The sequence below is a fragment of the Mustela putorius genome, unplaced genomic scaffold (genome assembly GCF_011764305.1).
Source record: "Mustela putorius furo isolate JIRA1106 unplaced genomic scaffold, ASM1176430v1.1 tig00003870_pilon_pilon_pilon, whole genome shotgun sequence".
Taxonomy (NCBI): domain Eukaryota; kingdom Metazoa; phylum Chordata; class Mammalia; order Carnivora; family Mustelidae; genus Mustela; species Mustela putorius.
Genome location: NW_025422022.1, coordinates 8,631,915 through 8,650,472, shown reverse-complemented (window position 1 = coordinate 8,650,472; position 18,558 = coordinate 8,631,915). Strand labels below are relative to the sequence as shown.

The window sequence follows — 18,558 nt, the reverse complement described above, 5'->3', positions numbered from 1 at the left end:
AAAAAAAAGAAGAAGAAGAAGATGGACTTTAAGGACTGCCTAGTTTCCCAGCAGGCAGTGTTGTAATATGCATAATTAAGCGCAGACACTTTTGCCTTCTCTCTCTGTGGCCTGCAATGATGTGAACTTGACTTCTTAGTGTTTGAATCTCCTTAGTCTCTGTGAATGGTGGGAGTTGTTTTCAATTTCTCCTTGTATCACCCTTCCCCAAGCATCTCACACACACACACACACACACACACACACACATATTCTGTAAAGCGGAAAAATATCAACATCCGATTCAAAGACAAGAGGCAATTCTGAAGAGTGACAGGCAGGTCATGTTTCTTCCCTCCTCCCACCCCCCTACCCATCACCATCCACCGTATTTCTCAAAGCCTGCAAGGAAAATACCCAGTTCCCCTCAAGACGGACCTAGCACTCCAAAGGGAGAGTCAAAACTTTTCAGGTCTCAATTTTATTTGTTGTTACCTAACATGATATTTTCCTGTCAGCCCAGCTCAGAGGTGTTTCCTGAAACACAAGTGTCATTACAACACCAAAGCGTTTCAGAACCTTCCAGGGTGCACATAGCCAAGCCTCTCAGACCACTTTGTACTAGGGAACAACTCTACACTGGCAAGCGTTTCTACCACCATGGTTTGGGTGGAAAGTCAGCGTTTCCATCATGCTGTTAACGTTGTAGACTAGTAAAAGACTACTTCTTTTAGTAGTCTTCTTTTAGTTGCTGAGTAGTCACCTTCGGAGCTGAGACCCACGCTTACTGCCTTCATAATGGGCAGAGAAGCCTGCTTTCGTTCATTGCCACAGACTTAGCCATTTAGTGAGGCTGATGTTGCAGAACTGATTATTTCTCCATAATTATACACTCTGACCAAAAGCAAACCCTCTTTCCAGGGAGGAGCTGGGATGGTCCTCTGTTTCTTGCATTTGGGCACATATCTTGTTTTCTGGGGTAACTAGACTGTATACCAACTAAAGAACCATCTGTTTGAAATATCATCACGCACTCTTTTAAAAGAGAGAGGGAAACTTTAAATTCTATTATTATTATTATTATTATATTATTATTATTTGTGTTTTTTGGGGTGCTGTTTCTTATTTCAAGTAGTTACATACAAGTTACAAAGCCACTTAAATACCATCTGAGTGTTCTTGCAGAACTTGGACAGTGTACTCCTGTATCAGAAGCTAATAATGGTCAGTGGCTTTTTGTCGTTGTTGTTCTAACTTTGTTTGGGTTGTGTCTGGGTTGAGATCCAGATTGTGGCCCTACATAGGGCTCTGTAGTACAAGAACCATTTCTCGCACTGATGAAGATGGGTGGGAAGACAGTGCCAAGGTGCCCTCAGCTGTCCCAGCACCAAGAGAGGACAGACACAAGCCAAAGGATGCAGGACTGATGAGGGTGGCCCCTGCACAGCCTAAGCGGAGATTGGAGCAATCCTTCTTGGGCTTCCAGAGGGATAATGACACGTTTCTCCACAGAAATAAAGAGGCATGGCAACCAAAATATGTTTAGGTAATGTCCCAGCCAATCAGTTCAAAAATTTAAATATAGTGACAAGCTAAAGACAGAAAGGAATTGGTGGGTGAAAAGCAAATCCACCAGCTTTAGAAAGTGACAAACAAGCAAAATGGAGTCTTGGGGAGAGTCCAGTATGCGTGTCTGGAGGCCTCAGGACGGAACGTGGCAGTTACCTCATTGTATTCAGCACAAAGCCCCGAAAGCCCAGAGCAGGAAATCCTGTTGTTCCCACCCTGTCCTCAGCAGAGGTCCCTTGAGACAATATTCCTTAGATAACCAACAGAAACCTTTCTTACATGCTAAGGGATATAGGTCACAATATTCTTTAGAAAGTTAGTGGAAAGGTCTCTGTCATTGAGGCCTATAACACATTTATCCACACATTGACTCATCAATAATTTACTTAGGACTATGCTAGGGGGAGGTGAAAGGGGTGTTTTATAATAATTACGAAGACAGAAGAGACCAGATAAGACCCTCAACTCATTATGTTCTACAGTGATGATGCCTACCGCGGAGTGAGCGTCTCAGAAATTCGAATTCCCTGTCCTGCCTCAGCCCTCCTTGAGAGAGAAAAAGCCTGCAGGTGGGGTCCACCTAGCTGTTTGAACAAGCCCTCCTGACGCATGGAAAGTTTGAGGTGTAATGGAACCTACCGCAAACAATGGTCTGTCTTGGCCATTTGTGAGGTGTGTGGAAAGTGATTTATTATTAATGATACTTAACATACCAACATTTGTGAATAATTTATAGGTATGTCACCTGCAAAGATTTAAAAAAAAAAATACAGATCTCTGACTCCACTTGATTCTGGCTGAGTTGGAATCTCCAGGTGTGGTAGACAGGAATGTGTGTTGGTTTAAAATTCCCCAGGTGATTGCTGTGACCAGCCAGGTGCAGGAAACACTGGTCTGTAAGAGCCATTTGTCTCGTAACAAAGAAAATTAAATCATGGAATTCTAAATGGAGGTCCCACAAAGAGAGGGTTTCCCTCCACCACCACCACCCCCCCCAAATATTAGGTAGAGACTCTGCTTTTTTGAACATACAAAAGAGAAATTGCTCTGACTGGAGAAGAAGAGGTTGCTTGCCTGCCTTCTCCTTTTGTGGTGAGCAGTGTAGTCCTTTATGAAAACCTGGAGCTTCCCCAAGGTACAGCATGAGAGACCACCCCAGTTTGCCAGGGACAGAGGTGGTTCTGGGAATAGGGCACTCTCCATTATAAAACAGGGCAGTCCCACAGAAAAACCAGGACAAGGAAGTAGCCCGAGAACAGAGTCCAGAAGAAACCCACAACTCTTGCCTTTAGGATGATCTTTTTATGATGATTTCGATGCCATATTACGACAAGAAAAATTCAGATTACTGTTTTTTGGACTTTGTTTTATTCCCTAATCCCAGAAGGATTTAAAAGAGTAGTACCATCATTTTATGTTTGGAAATACTCTTAAGTACTCAAAAATAATACTTGTTAAGTACTCAAAAGTACTCGAAAAATACTCAGAGCTATTCCTATGACCATATCTTTAGCTTACAAGCCTTCTGGTGCAATGTGCCACACATTATGTCTTGTATATTCTGTCTTCTATAAATTTTGGTGACATTTTCTGTGGTCCTACTGTGCCTCGTCCATGTACTAGCCAGAACTCTTTAGGTTTTCAAGAAACCTAACTTCTAGTGGCCTAAGAAAACAAAAGCCTGGATGCGTTTGTTCATGTGACAAAAAAGAGCTTTAGGCATAGCCAGATGTAAGGGTTCCATCTCATCAGGACTCTCTCTCTCCATCCCTTGGCTCACTCAGATTGGCTCTTCCAACACGGTACCAAAATGGCTCCCAGCGGCTTCCAGTGCTCAACCTCTTCTCTCAGTGACCCAAATGACTGCATCTTGTCCTTAATAGTTTTTATAAAAGGTCCTTGGGGCTGATACGTGCCCATTCTTAAACCAGTTACTGTGGGGCCACAATAATGGAATATGCTGATTGGCTGTCACATGGCTGTGTACCTGCCCTAGCAGCAGGAACTGAGAAGAGAGAAAGGTTGAGTCTCCAAAGGAACATCAGAACACGGTTCCCAGGGGCGCCTGTGTGGCTCAGTGGGCTAAAGCCTCTGCCTTCGGCTCAGGTCATGATCCCAGGGTCCTGGGATCGAGCCCTGCATCGGGCTCTCTGCTCAGCAGGGAGCCTGCTTCGCCCTCTCTCTCTCTGCCTGCCTCTCTGCCTACTTGAGATCTCGGTCTGTCAAATAAATAAATAAAATCTTAAAAAATAAATAAATTAATTCATTAAAAAAAAAAAAAGAACACAGTTCCCAGAAACAAGGGAGGAACACATGCTAGGCAGCTGGAAGTCCACTGTAGTCTTAAACTGAGTCAAAAGCTACCCAGCCCTATCAGATCTGATCACCCCATTAATATAACATCAACCAGTTTCCTAAAACACCAGCTGCATGAGTCCAAGGCCATCATCACTGGCTCTATGTCCTAAGACCTGCACAACAGTTGGCTAAAGCTCATGAAACCCCCAAACGAAAGGCACTCCATCAGAATAGTGGGGAACCTTTTTCTGGGCTCCGACATAACGGAGTTTCTGAAATTTGGGAGCTGTGACTCATGCCCCTTGTGCCCTGTCTGGCCCCACGTCCTCCAGCTGGGTCTGTGACATGTGACAAATCTTTTCTTCAATGTGTCCCATAGAAAAGGAATAAATAGCCCAGAGCTCTTTCTTTTTCTTCCTTCCTTTCTTCCTGTAATTCATACTCAGGCCAACTCGGCTTTGTTCAAACCACAGTGTTTCACACCGCTCTGCAAGTTCTGACACGGCGCCTTACTTTATGTCTTTAGTCCTCTGTGAAGCCAAGAGTAAAGTTGTACCCTGTGGCTAATTTTTAGTCTGTCAACCTTATCCCTTGATAAGCTAAAATCATAGATTAAATCAGCACAAATATGCCAGCCCCCTTAAACCTGTGAGTGGTGGCCACGTGACTCTTCCCACCTGACCCTGACTTCAGACCTTCTCCACTTTTCCAAGTTGCTTTGTCTTATTCATTAACAGGGTGGAGATTTGAGTCTTCTCAGTGGTTCTTTTTCTTTCTTCTTTTTATTTTTTTTAAAGATTTTATTTATTTTTTTGATAGAGATCACAAGTAGGCAGAGAGGCAGGCAGAGAGAGAGAGAGAGAGAGAGGAGGAAACAGGCTCCCTGCTAAGCTGAGAGCTTGATGCGGGACTCGATCCCAGGACCCGGAGATCATGACCTGAGCTGAAGGCAGAGGTTTTAACCCACTGAGCCATCCAGGTGCCCCTTCTTTTCCCTTCTTGATCAGACTAGCCGTGCTCCTTTCTATCCATTTTATTCTACACATAAGCACATAATACATCACCCCCAGTTTGGGTAAACAACTTGTCAGTTCTAAAGGTGGACTTTGAGAATGTTCGTTTCACACGTTAGTAAACCTCACACTCAAGTGGACTCTAACTAGCAGGGGGGGTCAGGGCATCAGCTTCCCGTGACCGCTGTAACAAAGGACCACAAACCGGGTGGCTGGACATGATAAATACACATTCTGTTGCAATTCTGGAGACCAGATGTCTCAAATCAAGGTGTCAGCCATGCTTCATTCAAACCCCTAGGGAAGGGCCCTTCTTCGCCTCTTCCGATTTCTGTAGTCCCAGATTCCTTGGCTTGTGACAGCAAATCTCCAGTCTCTCTCTCTGTCTTCAGGGACTGTCTCCTATGTCTTTGTCTCAGAATGGTGCTCTCTTCTCCTCCTATCAAAACAACTTGTTTAAATCTGTAAAGATCCAATTTCCAAATAAGGTCACATTCACAGGTGATAGGTTTTAGGACACAACACACTTTTTTTTTTTTTATCCCGCCCCATTCTGATCCTAAGAAGGGGTGTGGAACCCGCAATTCAATCCATAACAGGCCAGAAAGAGACAACATGAGAACAACCAGGGACAGAAAAATGACTCTGATTTTAGGCAAACAGAAAGGAGAGCCTCATCTTCTCAGAGGCTGTTTGCCCAGAAAGAGCCTGTGGCCCTTGACAGGAACACCCGAGATGGAGGGAAGGGTGTCTGATGGTGGCTGGCTGAAAGGAAAGAGGTCCCCTGCAGGGCAAAGAGCACATACCTGTGTTCGAGGGCCTCCTGTGTGCTTTGCACATCTTTATCACACTGGATCTTCAAACAGCTCTACCAAATAATTGCTGTCATCCTCGTGTCAGAGACGGGAAAACCGAGACTTTGAGTAAGGCAGTCGACCCAGGGCATTCAGTTAGACGTAGAAGAGTCAGGTGGTCATCATCGTTACCATTGTTGTTTTGATCGTTAATAGCCACTGGTTCTTGCAAGCCAATGCCTGCTTTGTATGGAGGACATGACCTAAACGAAGTCAGCTCTTCATCGTTCAGCATTATACAGATGAAGAAACCAAAGCTCCAACAGGCTGGGTCACTTTCCTAAATCCCACAGTTATAAATCAGCTGAGCCAAATTTCAAACTCAGATCTTTCTTTCTTTCTTATTATTTTTTTAAAGATGTTATTTATTTATTTATTTGACAGACAGAGATCAGAAGTAGGCAGAGAGGGAGGCAGAGAGAGAGAGAGGGGGAAGTAGGCTCCCTGCTGAGCAGAGAGCCCCATGTGGGGCTCAATCCCAGGACCCTGAGACCATGACCCAAGCTGAAGGCAGAGGCTTAACCCACTGAGCCACCCAGACGGCCCAAAATCAGGTCTTTCTGACTCTGAAGACTGTTCTTACTATTATGCAATGCTGCCGGAGAGCGTTAAGGCATCTCAGTTAAGGTGTACCTACCTTCAGAGAAAGGAGCTGTAAGAAGAAATTGAATAGTTATATGTGAAGTTTAACAAAACGGAGCACCATAAAAAGAGTATGTTCCTGGGAGAACAGGCGAGAATGAAGAGAAAGTGGTCTGTCAGCTGCGCAGCAGTGGGAGAGCTAGCTAACCAAAGAAGCAATGCCAGAAATGGAATGTTACAACTCTGTGTCTGTACAAACCACTCCACTGCCACTAGGAGAGGACTCATCTGCTTCATCTGTGCCCAGAGGGCTGTTTGAACATCTATGGTGTAGACAACTCACTTTCTTAGAGAAGCAAGAGTGGAAAAGCTGGGATTTCCAAGCCCCCTGCTTCCAAGGAGAGCTCTTCTATGTCTATGAACAGAGGTAGAAGGAATCAGGTTTGTGAACCCTGAAGAGGAGGAAGTGTGGGACGTGGTGGGGTAAGAAAACTTCTCCCAGTATTGAGACCACTGCAAGCGGAAGAGCCAGCGGACTAGGGAGGACAGCCCCTCTCCCAGGTTCTTATGGATGGCATCCTTGGACTTGACTGGAACACATATTTTACTAACAAGCTGACATACCTCCCAGTGGAATGAGCTGTCTGTTGGCGGTGGGAAACCACTGGAGAAATCGTAGAATTCACTGTACTGTTTAAGACCTTCAGAGTCACATTGTCACATTTGGGATAAAGTCTTACCTTCCTGCCTCCTTCACAGTGACCAGAAGTTTCCTTCAGATCTGGCCACTGCTTATTGCTCCAGACTCACCTGTTGCTGTTCCCACGGGGCCTTCACGATGCAGCAGGGGGGCTCCTGGCAGCTCCCTCAATGGGTCCTGAGCTCAGTCACCTCCCCCCGATCCTACCTGGTCTTCTCCCATTCCTTCATCTTGCCCTTTCCATCTCTCCTTTTCTTCTTCCCACCTCTTTTCCTAGAACTTCTTCAGCCCTTTGATCCTCTTCTGGTCTACTCCTTTTCTTCCTCCACGACTCCTCTTTTCCTGGGGTGCCTGGGTGGCTCAGTCAGTTGAGCATCTGACTCTCGATCTGAGCTCAGGTTTTGATCTCAAGGTCCTGGATTCAAGCCCTGCACTGGGTTCTGCACTGGGCCTGGAGCTTACTTAAAACAAAACAAAACAAAACAAAACAAACAAAAAAACCACCTCCCCTAAAAAGCCTTTTCTGATTCCCCCACTTTGGGAGATAGTCCACACATGAATCTGGGCATTCAACCTCACAGTATTTATCTGTTCATCCCAACCTCTTGTCTGCCTGCCTGACTTTCTCCACAGGATTAGCCACAGTGTCCTGCTCGGCACCTTGATCCTACCCTCGCGAGGACCCATTAGAATGGGTCTGGCACTGAGTAGGTATTCTCTAGGCATTTCAATTGACTGGCAACATTGAGAGAGGCCAGGCCCACTGACCTCTAAGTTCCCATCTACTCCGACAGTCTGTGAGTCTTTATTTCTGTTCCCACAGTCACAGAGGAGAGGAAGTTGCCAAAGCCAGATGACGCGACTTCTGTTTGAGGGTTGCCCAGGTCCACCTGGTCTTTGCAATTTGTAGTTGGGGTACTTGAAAGAGAAAGCAAGCCAAGAGAAAAACATCGTTTTGATGAGGCAAGAGTTGTGAAGTAACTAGTTGTGTAAAGATGATGGTAAGTTCTGAGACCATCGTTGGTGTGTCCAAGTTACAGGAGACTTTGCATGCTTTGTGTAGAGGCTAAGAGGACAGTGATCAAAACTAGGACTTGAGTGTTTACCCGCCACTTTTCCCTCAAGGTATTGCCTCTAGAGGTCAGCCTGACACCTGAAATCTTCACCTTAAATGATTTCCCCCTAAGATTGCATTTACTTGAAGAGATTGGATGTTAATGAAAATACATTACCTAACTGGTATAACCCTTAAAGCCACTTTTGGCCATGAAGAGCTGACTATCAACTGAGTTTATTTATTCTGTAGATCAATCTGTGTTGTCCAGACTAGCTCCTAAAGAGCTGTGAACCATTTACTTCTAAGCAGTTCTAGGGTGATCTTCTCAGTTTAGAAAGTAGGGTAAGATTTTAAGTGTATACACCATCCGTTATCTCTTTTGAACCTAGAGATGCTCTGAGCTAGATAAACTGGGGAATTAATCATAGATTTACAAAGAAATAAACTAAGTCTCAGAAAGGAGTGACTTGCCCAGAACTGCCATTCATAAAGATGAAAAGAAGTGGTCAGGAATCTCTATCTCTGTCACCCCAGTATCCCTCCTCGCATTGTACCTCCCAGAAGCAACTCTTTGGTGGAGAGGGGTGTACCCTGGACGGAGGCTAGGGGGTGGAGAGAGAGGTGGGCTGGGCTGGACAAGGCTGGGCTGGACTGGACAAGGCAGGCTGGCTAAGCCATGCCCTCGGGGTCCCTTAATCTAAACAGGGATCTGCGAAGGGCCAAGGGAAGCGATCGAGGCATGGAAATGCAGTTGTGAAGACAAGGGATAGAAAAGATTGGAAGATTGGCTGACCCTTCACAACTCAGCTTTGGGTCAGCCCTGACTCAGTAGCTCTGGGCTCCAAAGCTGGCTAAGTGTGGGCTCCCACAGAGAAAAAAAGGTTTTCACACCTTCTCTACATGAGAACCCAAGCTGGGACCCTACTGAGCGCAAACTGCTGCCTGGAGCAGCTTATGGGCAAGGAATCAAAGCAAGTGGAGGAGCCTTGAAAAGCTGAGGTGGTAATTGTTCCTTTTGCAAACAGGCCAGATGCCCTCTGCAGCACCCATGCTCCCAGCCCTAAACTGTCCTCCAAGGAGAGTCATACTGGTCACAAACAAAAACTACAGGAATAAGTCAAAGAGAGCCAAGTTCTCTCTGCCTGTAAATTCTAGTGTGTGCCTCATAATAAGATACAGTCTACCCAGTAAAGAAAAGAGATTTGAACTCATGTGGGGGCCTTAGAGACTTCTTATGACCACACAACAAAAGTGAACCACAGACATTTGCTTCTTTATGAAGACCATTGCTGTTTCACTGGATCCTTAACAGCTAACTTGTCTCCTCATTCTTTTGTCTTTCAAAAATTGTCCCCATCATTGAATAGAATAGTAGACCTGGGAGAGTCTGCTGAATCAGTACCCAGTGCAGAAAAAATACCCTCTACGTAACATAAAAAATACAAATACTATACCAACGGGCATGTTTATTTATCCCGTGAGAATTTTTTGAATACTTTTTGTGTACCAGACCGTGTTTTCAGTGCTGGAAAAGGTGGGCTAGGTCCTTGTTCTCATGGAGCTTGCACTCTAATGATAAAGACACAAATCAGACAAATAACTAAATAGATACTAGATTACATCAAGAGTGGTGAGTGCCTTAAGGAAGCTGAAAGTGGGTGATGCAGGGTAGGAAACACTTTAGATATGGAGGTCTCAGAAGCCAAAACCCTGGAGGGCTGGGGCAGAAGCTTCAAGCAGAGAGCAGATGCAGAGGTTGTGTTTGAGAAACAGCAAGAGGCCAGTGCGGCTGGAGGGCCTGAGCTGCAGAAAGTGACACAAGATAAGCTTGGAGATTGGTTATGGCCTCCTCCATCACAGTGGCTTGGCCTTTTGATCTCAGATAAAAATAGCTTTCAGTAGCGCTGCTTTGCTAAGTATTGTACTGGTCTTTACAACCGATGCAAGATGCGTTGTGTGCTTTCTACTCAGACAGAAATCCTCTACACCTGTTTGTGGGGGTTGACGAGAAGATAATCTCTCCATCAGAAAGTCTCTTTGGAAACTTGACAGTTGGGGACAGGGGACTAAGAGCAATTCATCTTGGGTGGTCTGAGGTTCACCTGGAAGTGGAACCATCACCTTCTGCAGTTGTGATAGTAGGGGAGGAGACAGATCCTCACTTCACATACAGAGCCAAAGTTGGCAGGAGAAGAGAAGACCTCCTGAAAGGTCTCCAAATGCAGCATACGTGTGCGTGTGTGTGCACGTGTGCGTACACACACCCACACACCTGCTGTCTTGGTAATTGCTTGTCCATCACATCTATTGCTATCGCATCAAAATAACTCCATACACAAGCAACATGAAACCCTGAAATTCCCTCATGCTGCCCAAAGCTGCAAAATGTCGAAACAGTCACAAATGCATGGTCTCTTGTTACTCAGTTTTCTTGGCTTGGGTTCAAAGCACCTATAGGTTCATCTTCTCCACCTCCTACACCCCCCAACCCAGGAGCTCCCTGTTAAATCTTAAATATTCCCTCAGGTGAATTTCTTCTCCCTCTTCCTTTTCTCAGATCTTCATGTTTATTTTCACTCCCGCGCTCATCCTCTTTCCACTCTGCCTCACCTTGGCTCCCCTTTCCAGGCCCCCTTCCCCATCACTCTATTCAGACACAAAGATCTCTTACAAAATATCTTTCTTCTCTCCTACTTTCACTACTGCCTCAAGAATGCTCTCAGATTCCTCTCCTTTCCATTGAAAGGGCTGACTGCTGGGAATTCTAATTCTAGTAATCAGAGGGACATGGAATAAGAAGTATGAATATTCCCCTCTATTCCAAGACCCTGGGTGCCAATCTCCAGTTTCTTTGAGCACTAGCTCTCTAATAGGGGGAGGGATAGGAGTGGTGGTCAGGGGGAACGAAGGGTAAAAAGGAAGAGAGGAAATGTGTTGCTGTTGTTTAATGATAAGCATAAAGGAGGAGACAAGGTACCTGTTTTCTGAACTTTGGAGCTGGAGAGACTGATATTCATGTGGGAGTGGGTATAGGAACTGCAGTATTGGCCGATGACAGGGCAGACCATGGTCTGGTGCTGGAATGTGTGCTATGCGATCTGAGTGCAGTGGAAGTCAGAGCAGAGTGAAGCTGGAGTTCACCTTGGAGGTGGTGGCACTGAGGTCATGGCCGTTGGAGCCATCCAGATGGCACTGCATGTTGGAATCTTATTTTATCAACTATGAAATAAACATGCCCTTACCTGGAACTAGGAACCCAATGTATTCTTTTCTTTGGAACGGTGCAGGATGTGATACTTTACGTACACCCCCTCCTAAACTTTCCCTACCTTGAAGGAGAACTCTCTCTCTCTGCATGGTAAATATCTTCCATAAAATAGACCTTTCAATAAGAAGAGAGCTAGGTGGGTTTTTTTCACTTGTCTGAAATTTGAGACTAAATGAGGTGCCTAAATCTTTGGAACCGAGGTCAAATTTGTATTCCAGTATTATGTCCATCATAAGAGCTAGCAGCGGGGTCCTGGGTGGCACCGTCGGTTGAGCTTCCAACTCTTGGTTTTAGCCCAGGTTGAGATCTCAGGGTCTTGGTATTGAGCCCCGAGTTGGGCTCTGTGCTTGGGATGGAATCTGCTTGGGACTCTTCTTCTCCCTCTGCCTCACCCCACTGTGCTCCCTCTCTCTCAAATAAATAAATATATCTTAAAAACAAAGTGCTTCTCAGCACTTGTTGGTAGCCAGAGATGGGCCAGGCCCAGATGTCCAAGATCTATACACTAAAGAAACTTTACACTTAACTAATTCCCTGAAAACAAAACAAAACCAAACCAGAAAGAAACCTTGAGGTGGTGGGTTTGGGGATGATCAACAGCAGACCACCCACCCCGTCTCTCACCTCCCTTCCCTCTCTTACAACCACTTCCCTCCCCTTTGTTATCCTCATTCCCTGTTTATATACACCTCTATCTTCTAGTGGGTAAAGTACAGAAAAACATCTGAGGTTGTACTGTTTGTAAACATCCATAGTTCATCTATGGAGAGCACAGGTCAAGAAAGTCACATGGCATGACAGCTTCCGATACATGTGTTTAGTCTACATGTAATCCCTTCTTCGTTTGTGTTTCTTGCCTCCTCATTTTGAGTTAGATTAAAATCTGGTGTCTTGAGTTTCAGGACACGCAGCGTAGCAGTATTTTAGCTTATGTACTCAGTCTTACTTTTGATACCTGTGAAGAAAGTCAATTCATTCCCTCATTTGTTCATATGTGTATTTATTTATTTATGGATGTCGCATGAACTGGGCCGGTAGCCCCAAGTATTGTTGTTAGCAATGTTCACAGCAATGAAAGAAAGAAGCCGAGTCATAGCCCACCTGGCAGCTCTGTTCTAGAAGGGAAGATAAAACAAGATAAACAAAATATATAGTGTTCAACTATACTTACAACTATACAACAAAACTATACTTAAAACTATACATAAAAACACTAAATTTAATTTAATTTAAATTTTAAAAATGTATCTACTGTGTTAGTGATTCATACTATGGAGAAAACTAATGGAAGGGAGCAATTTAAAAAGGGTCCTCAGGGGGCGCCTGGGTGGCTCAGTGGGTTAAAGTCTCTGCCTTCACCTCAGGTCATGATCTCAGGGTCCTGGGATCGAGCCCTGCATCGGGCTCTCTGCTTAGCGGGAAGCCTGCTTCCCCCTCTCTGCTTGTGATCTCTCTCTGTCAAATAAATAAGTAAACTCTTTTAAAAAAAGAGGGGGATGGTGCTCAGGCAAAGTCCCATAGAAAAGGTAATTTAAAACTTTTTTAACCCACCTTATTAAGCCGTCCTTTATTGGTTGTAAAATTCACATATTATAAGTGTGCAGAATGATGCCTTTTAACTAATATATTCATTTACTACCTAATCAAGCTATAGAAAATTTCCATCTCCCTAGTAAGTTCCCACTTACTCTTTGAGAGTCAATGTCAAACCCCCATGGCAAGGTACCAGAGATATTATTTATATCACTATATTGCTAGATTTTCCTATTTTAGAATGTCATATAACAGGAATAATACAATATGACATTTTTGTGTGTGGCTTCTTTGAGTCACCTTAATCCATGTTACTGCACTTACTCGTAGTTACTATTTTTTATTACTGAGTGTCAGTTCATTATATGAAGATGTCAAAACTGGCTTATTCAATTATTATTATTTCTGGTACTTTTCCTTCTTTCTGTAGTTTCTGTCTGGCATTATTTCCTTAAGGACTAAAGGACATCCTTTGTAGTTCAGGTCTTCCAATGACTAATATTCTCAGATTTTGTTTATCTGAAAATGTCTTTATTTGACCTTTGATTCTGAAGAATATTTTTGTTCAATATAGGATTCCAGATGGACACAATTTTTCATCCAACACTTTAAAGATGCTGTTTTATTGTCTTCTAGCCTCTATTGTTTCTGATGAAAAATCAACAATTCTTAATTTTGTGCACCTGTATGTACTGTCTTTTTTCTCTAACTGCTTCTAAGATTTTGTCTTTATGTTTAGTGTTCTGTGGTTTTACTATGATATACCTGTTGGGGTTTTCTCTATCTTTAAAAATAATATCTTTCTTTATCTTTATCTTCTTTATCTTTAACTTCTTGGAGTTATAAGTCAATTTTGGGGTGGCTCAGTGAGTTAAGCCTCTACCTTTGGCTCAGGTCATGATCTCAGGGTCCTGGGATTGAGCCCCGCATTGGGCTCTCTGCTCAGCAGGGAGCCTGCTTCCCCTTCAACCTCTGCCTGCCTCTCTGCCTACTTGTGATCTCTCTCTGTCAAATAAATAAATAAAATCTTTTTTAAAAAAAGTTTTGGGATATTCTTGGCCACTCTTGATTAAGATATTTGTGTCTTTTCTCACTCTCTTTTTCTGGGACACCAATCACACATGTGTTAAACTGTTCGATACTATTCCACAGGTTCTTGATCCTTTGTTCATTTCTCCTTAATACTTTTTTTCTCTTTGATAATTTTTATTGATCTGTCTCCAACCTCAGTGAGTCTTTCTTCCACCATCTCAAGCCCCTCAGTGAATGACTCACTTTAGGTCTTGCATAATTCCAAAATTTCCATGTGGTTGTTTTTATGATTTCCATTTCTCTGCTAAGATTCCTTATTTATGCACTCCTTATTTGTTAGGACCTTTTAAAGATTAGTGAGTATATTTTTAATTCTTTGAATATATATTATAAAACATATATATTTTAAAGTTTTTATCTACCATGCAAACTTTGGTCCATCTTAGAATCAGTTTGTTTCTTTTTTTTTTTTTAAAGATTTTATTTACTTATTTGACAGACAGAGATCACAAGTAGGCAGAGAGGCAGGCAGAGAGAGGGGGAAACAGGCTCCCTGCTCAGCAGAGAGCCCGATGCAGGGCTCGATCCCAGAACCCTGGGATCATGACCTAAGCAAAAGGCAGAAGCTTTAACCCACTGAGCCACCCAGGCGCCCAAATCAGTTTCTTTTGACAGCTTTTAGTTTACTGTAGATGACATGATCCTGACTAGTGTTTTTGTTACATGTCTAGCAATTTATAATTGACCTTGGACTCCCTGATTTTACACTGTAGATCTTCAAGATCAGCACTGTTCAGTAGAACTTTTTACATTGAGGAAAATGCACTGTGCAATATGGTGGCAGCTATCAAACACTTGAGCGTGACTAAAGAACTGAATTTTAAATTTCATTTAATTTTCTTCAATTTAAGTTTAAATACTCACACATTTACCCCCAGAACTGCTCAACCTTTCTTACATTTGCTCCAATCCCCAGCCCGTCATAGCTGATGTTTGGTAAACCTTGGATGCTTTGCACATGTATAGTCCACCCCTAAGTCAGGGACTCATAGAGGACCTCGCCATCCATATACATAGACCTCTAGGAATTTCTCCCTGCCCAGATCCCAGCTGTTTCAGTCGCCCTGAACTCTGATTCCTGCCTACTGTCCTTTGCTCATATTCAGCTCATATTCAGCTCTCTAGGCAGCTCACCTCTTGCTCCCTTCTTCCAAGTGCTAAAGTTTGGTGCTGTTTTTTTCCATTATCTCAAAATGACCTGACCTCACATATCTTGTCCACTTTCTTAATTACATACAGAAGATGAACTAGTCCAGGGGTGCCTGGCTGGCTCAGTGGGTTAAAGCCTCTACCTTTGGCTTGTATCATGATCGCAGGGTCCTGGGATCGAGACCCACATCGGTCTCTCTGCTCAGCAGGGAGCCTGCTTCCCCCTCTCTCTCTGCCTGCCTCTCTGCCTACTTGTGATCGCTCTCTCTGTGTCAAATAAATAAATAAAATCTTAAAAAAAAAAAAAAAAGAAGAAGAAGAAGAAGATGAGCTAGTCTGAAATCAGTTACTCGATCATGGTCAGGAGCTTAAGCAATTTCCTTTAAAATAATAATTCGAAGAAGAGGAGGAATATTTGGGGGGAAGACAGTTTCAGAGAGAGGAAAACAAATAAGAAGGGCTGTGGGACAGAAGCACCAAGTAGAACAGAAAGGAAACAAATTGGCTGGAGTAGAGTGAGCAAAGGGGAGAGTAGGAAATAGGGCTGGAGAGGTTGTGGGGTGGGAAGAGAACTTGTTTAGCCTAATAATCCATTAGGAGGATTCTGCCTTTTACTCTTGTGAAATGGAAGCCATTGAGAAGTTTGGGGTCCAAGAACTAATTTGAGTTAGCACAGGATCACTGTTGAGAAGAGACCCCTAGGACAAACAAAAAGAAACAGGGGAAAAGGCAGGAAGCGTAATCAGAAGGCCATTGAAATACTCAATTGACTAACCTTGCAAGTCAATTAAAATTCTATGTTATACAAATTTGATGGCTGTATTTTCTATTTTGTAGACTTTAGGGCTCACTAAGTGATAGGCATCTTAGTGCCGAAGTGTCTACAGCCCGGTGAGGTATATGACTTTAGGCGAGTGGCTTAAATATCTCTCTATGATATGGAGATGATAATATGACACAAAGGATATAAGACAATTAAATTAGATAATTCACGTATAGTTCTTTAGATGATGACTTATGTGTATTAAGTGCTCCATACATGAAAATTATTACTATCTGATAATTTGAAATTCTGATGATCATTTCTTCACAATAGACATTGGCTGATCTCCTGTTCTATGAATGAGAGGCATAATTCTTGTCTTCAAGGCCTGTCTACAGCTTAGCAAAGGAAACTAGCATGGAAACAATATCCTAAAACAACACTGAAGGAAATAAGAGTGAAGTAGACATAAACATTTTCATCTCTTAAATAAGGGGAGGGGGACCGACTCATTCCATTGGGAAGATCATTGAAGGCTTCCAGGAGGCAATCAGTTAAGACTTTGAAGGATGAATGGGATGGGTACTCTGGAAAGGAATGAATATACATCACACACATGTGCTACCTGACCTATTAGAAAGTCACAGACCCACTGGGGATGATGTTCCATGCAACTATGGCTTCTGAAAATCACCTGAATTTTGGCCACAGTGAATGTGTAAAGAGCTTTTTGGATCCAATGTGAAAAATAATGAGTTAGGAATGGCCATTATCTCTTTAAGCTCGCACTCAAAATCAACCAAATAAAATAGAATGTAGTTCTGTTACAAGTGAGTGATTCTATTAGCTTATTTTGGGAAATCAGGTGACAAGCGTAAGCAGAATCTTATCAAACCAGAAGCATTTACCATTTATCTTGTGAGAATTTAGGAAAGGTTTAAAAAAAAAAAAAATGCAAGCGGAGAGAACTCAGGTGAGTCCTAAATTCCCAGTGCAGTAGCATTTGGGAAATGAACGATGACACATGGGTCACAGGAAGGTAATGGATACATTACTCAAACATTTTGATTAATGCATGTGATCTCACATTTCACCTGGCCCAACATGTATCCAATTGAGCCCTAGCATAGCCCACAGAGGAGAAAAATCTGATGACATAGGACCTAGTGGGCCAGCATGGGCCAGTCCCACACCAAACCTAAACTGCTTTGCTTTGGAGACACTTCTATAACACTTATTTTTCACAGGGTTTGAAGCAACCTCTGGTGGCAGAGAGAGTACCCATTTCTTTAAGGGGATAAGAGCAGTGGGCAGGCTCAGCCCTGTCTGGGTTGTGAAGGAAACTTCAGGAATCCTTCTTGTTTATTTTGTTTGAGAAGAGTCAGCTAAAAATTCATTAAGAATAGACAGAAAATATCTATCAAAAAAACACCATGCAGTCATCAAAAGAATGAGGCATGTTTGTATATTCTACTAGAGAATTAGCTCCCACATCCACAATTATCTGATCAAATTGAGGCAGAATAATGTTTATAATATACGATCACATGTGTAAAAAGTGAAGTATATATGTGCACGGACATAAAAGAGGTTGTCTTCTGTGAGGGGAACAAGGTGGTGGGGACTGACAGGAAGCAGGGAACTTATTTTTCAGTCAATCCTTCTGTGTCTTTTGAATTTACTTCTATACATACCTAAATACAGACAAGTTGTTTTCTTTAGTTGAAAAAATGATAAAAAAAAAAAGTATAGGGGAAAAGAAAGTGATACGTACAATTTAATTTTCAAAACAGCTAGAATAGGATCTTCCTTTTCTTCTCTGCAAAAGGAGCCATAATCATGTCAGATGCTGGCTGCCACAGTGATAGGTGGAGAAAGGACATTTAGGCTACAATGCTCCTCTTTGATATTTGGGTCCCTCATCTCTGATTGTCACCAGGGTCCCTGGGTATAGTAGTGAACGAGAACTACTATTTAAAAAGGGGATCATGGGCACCTGGTGGCTCAGTGGGTTAAAGCCTCTGCTCAGGTCATGATCCCAGGGTCCTGGGATCGAGCCCCGCATCGGGCTCTCTGCTCCGCAGGAAGCCTTCTCCCCCCCCCCCCCCGCCCCTGCCTGCATCTCTGCCTACTTGCGATCTCTGTCTGTCAAATAAATAAACAAAATCTTTTACAAAAATAAAATAAAATAAAAAAATAAAAAGGGGATCACAAAGTGAGGGGCTTGACCAGAGGAACTGACTATCTCAGAATTCTGGAGACTTAAAGTCAGAGATCAAGATGTCCACAGGGCTGGTTCCTTCTGAGAGCTCTGAGGAAGAAGCTGTGCCTCTCCTCTAACTTCCAGTGGTTTGCAAGCGATTCTTGATCTTGGCTTACAGAAACCCCATCGCAATCGCCACCTTCGTCTTCACAGGGCATTCTCCCTATGTGCCCACGTCTCTTTGTCTAAATCTCCCCCTATTACCAGGACACTGTATTGGATTAGTCATAATGGATTAAGGGGTCCACCCTAATGACCTCACTTTAACTTAACTAATTACATCTGCAACAACCCTATTTTCAGATAAGATCATATTCTGAGACACTGGGGGGTTAGGACCTCAACATATGAATTTTGTGGGGGCAAAATTCAACGCCCAACACCAAGCACCATTTCACTTATCCAGATTAGATTGCTTACGGAGAGAAAGTATTTTGC

At 43.2% G+C, this 18,558-nt stretch overlaps 1 protein-coding gene and 1 long non-coding RNA gene across 3 annotated transcripts in view; one reads left to right on the top strand and one right to left on the bottom strand.

Moving 5' to 3' along the window:
• The window catches only part of NEDD9 (neural precursor cell expressed, developmentally down-regulated 9), a 187,288-nt gene that overhangs the window by 20,779 nt on the left and 147,951 nt on the right, over nucleotides 1-18,558 (top strand). The window contains exon 2 of one of the 2 annotated variants that reach the window (XM_045066991.1): nucleotides 2,031-2,220. The exons of the other annotated variant lie outside the window; for it this stretch is intronic. The gene's annotated coding sequence lies outside the window, so the exon portion shown is untranslated. The remainder of the gene's footprint in view (nucleotides 1-2,030; nucleotides 2,221-18,558) is intronic. 2 annotated transcript variants of the gene reach the window in all.
• Nucleotides 4,865-7,904, bottom strand: LOC123388053. The gene is made up of 2 exons (XR_006602587.1): nucleotides 5,666-7,904; nucleotides 4,865-5,321 (listed from the first exon to the last, which is right to left on the bottom strand). It is a non-coding gene; the product is annotated as an uncharacterized LOC123388053 (long non-coding RNA).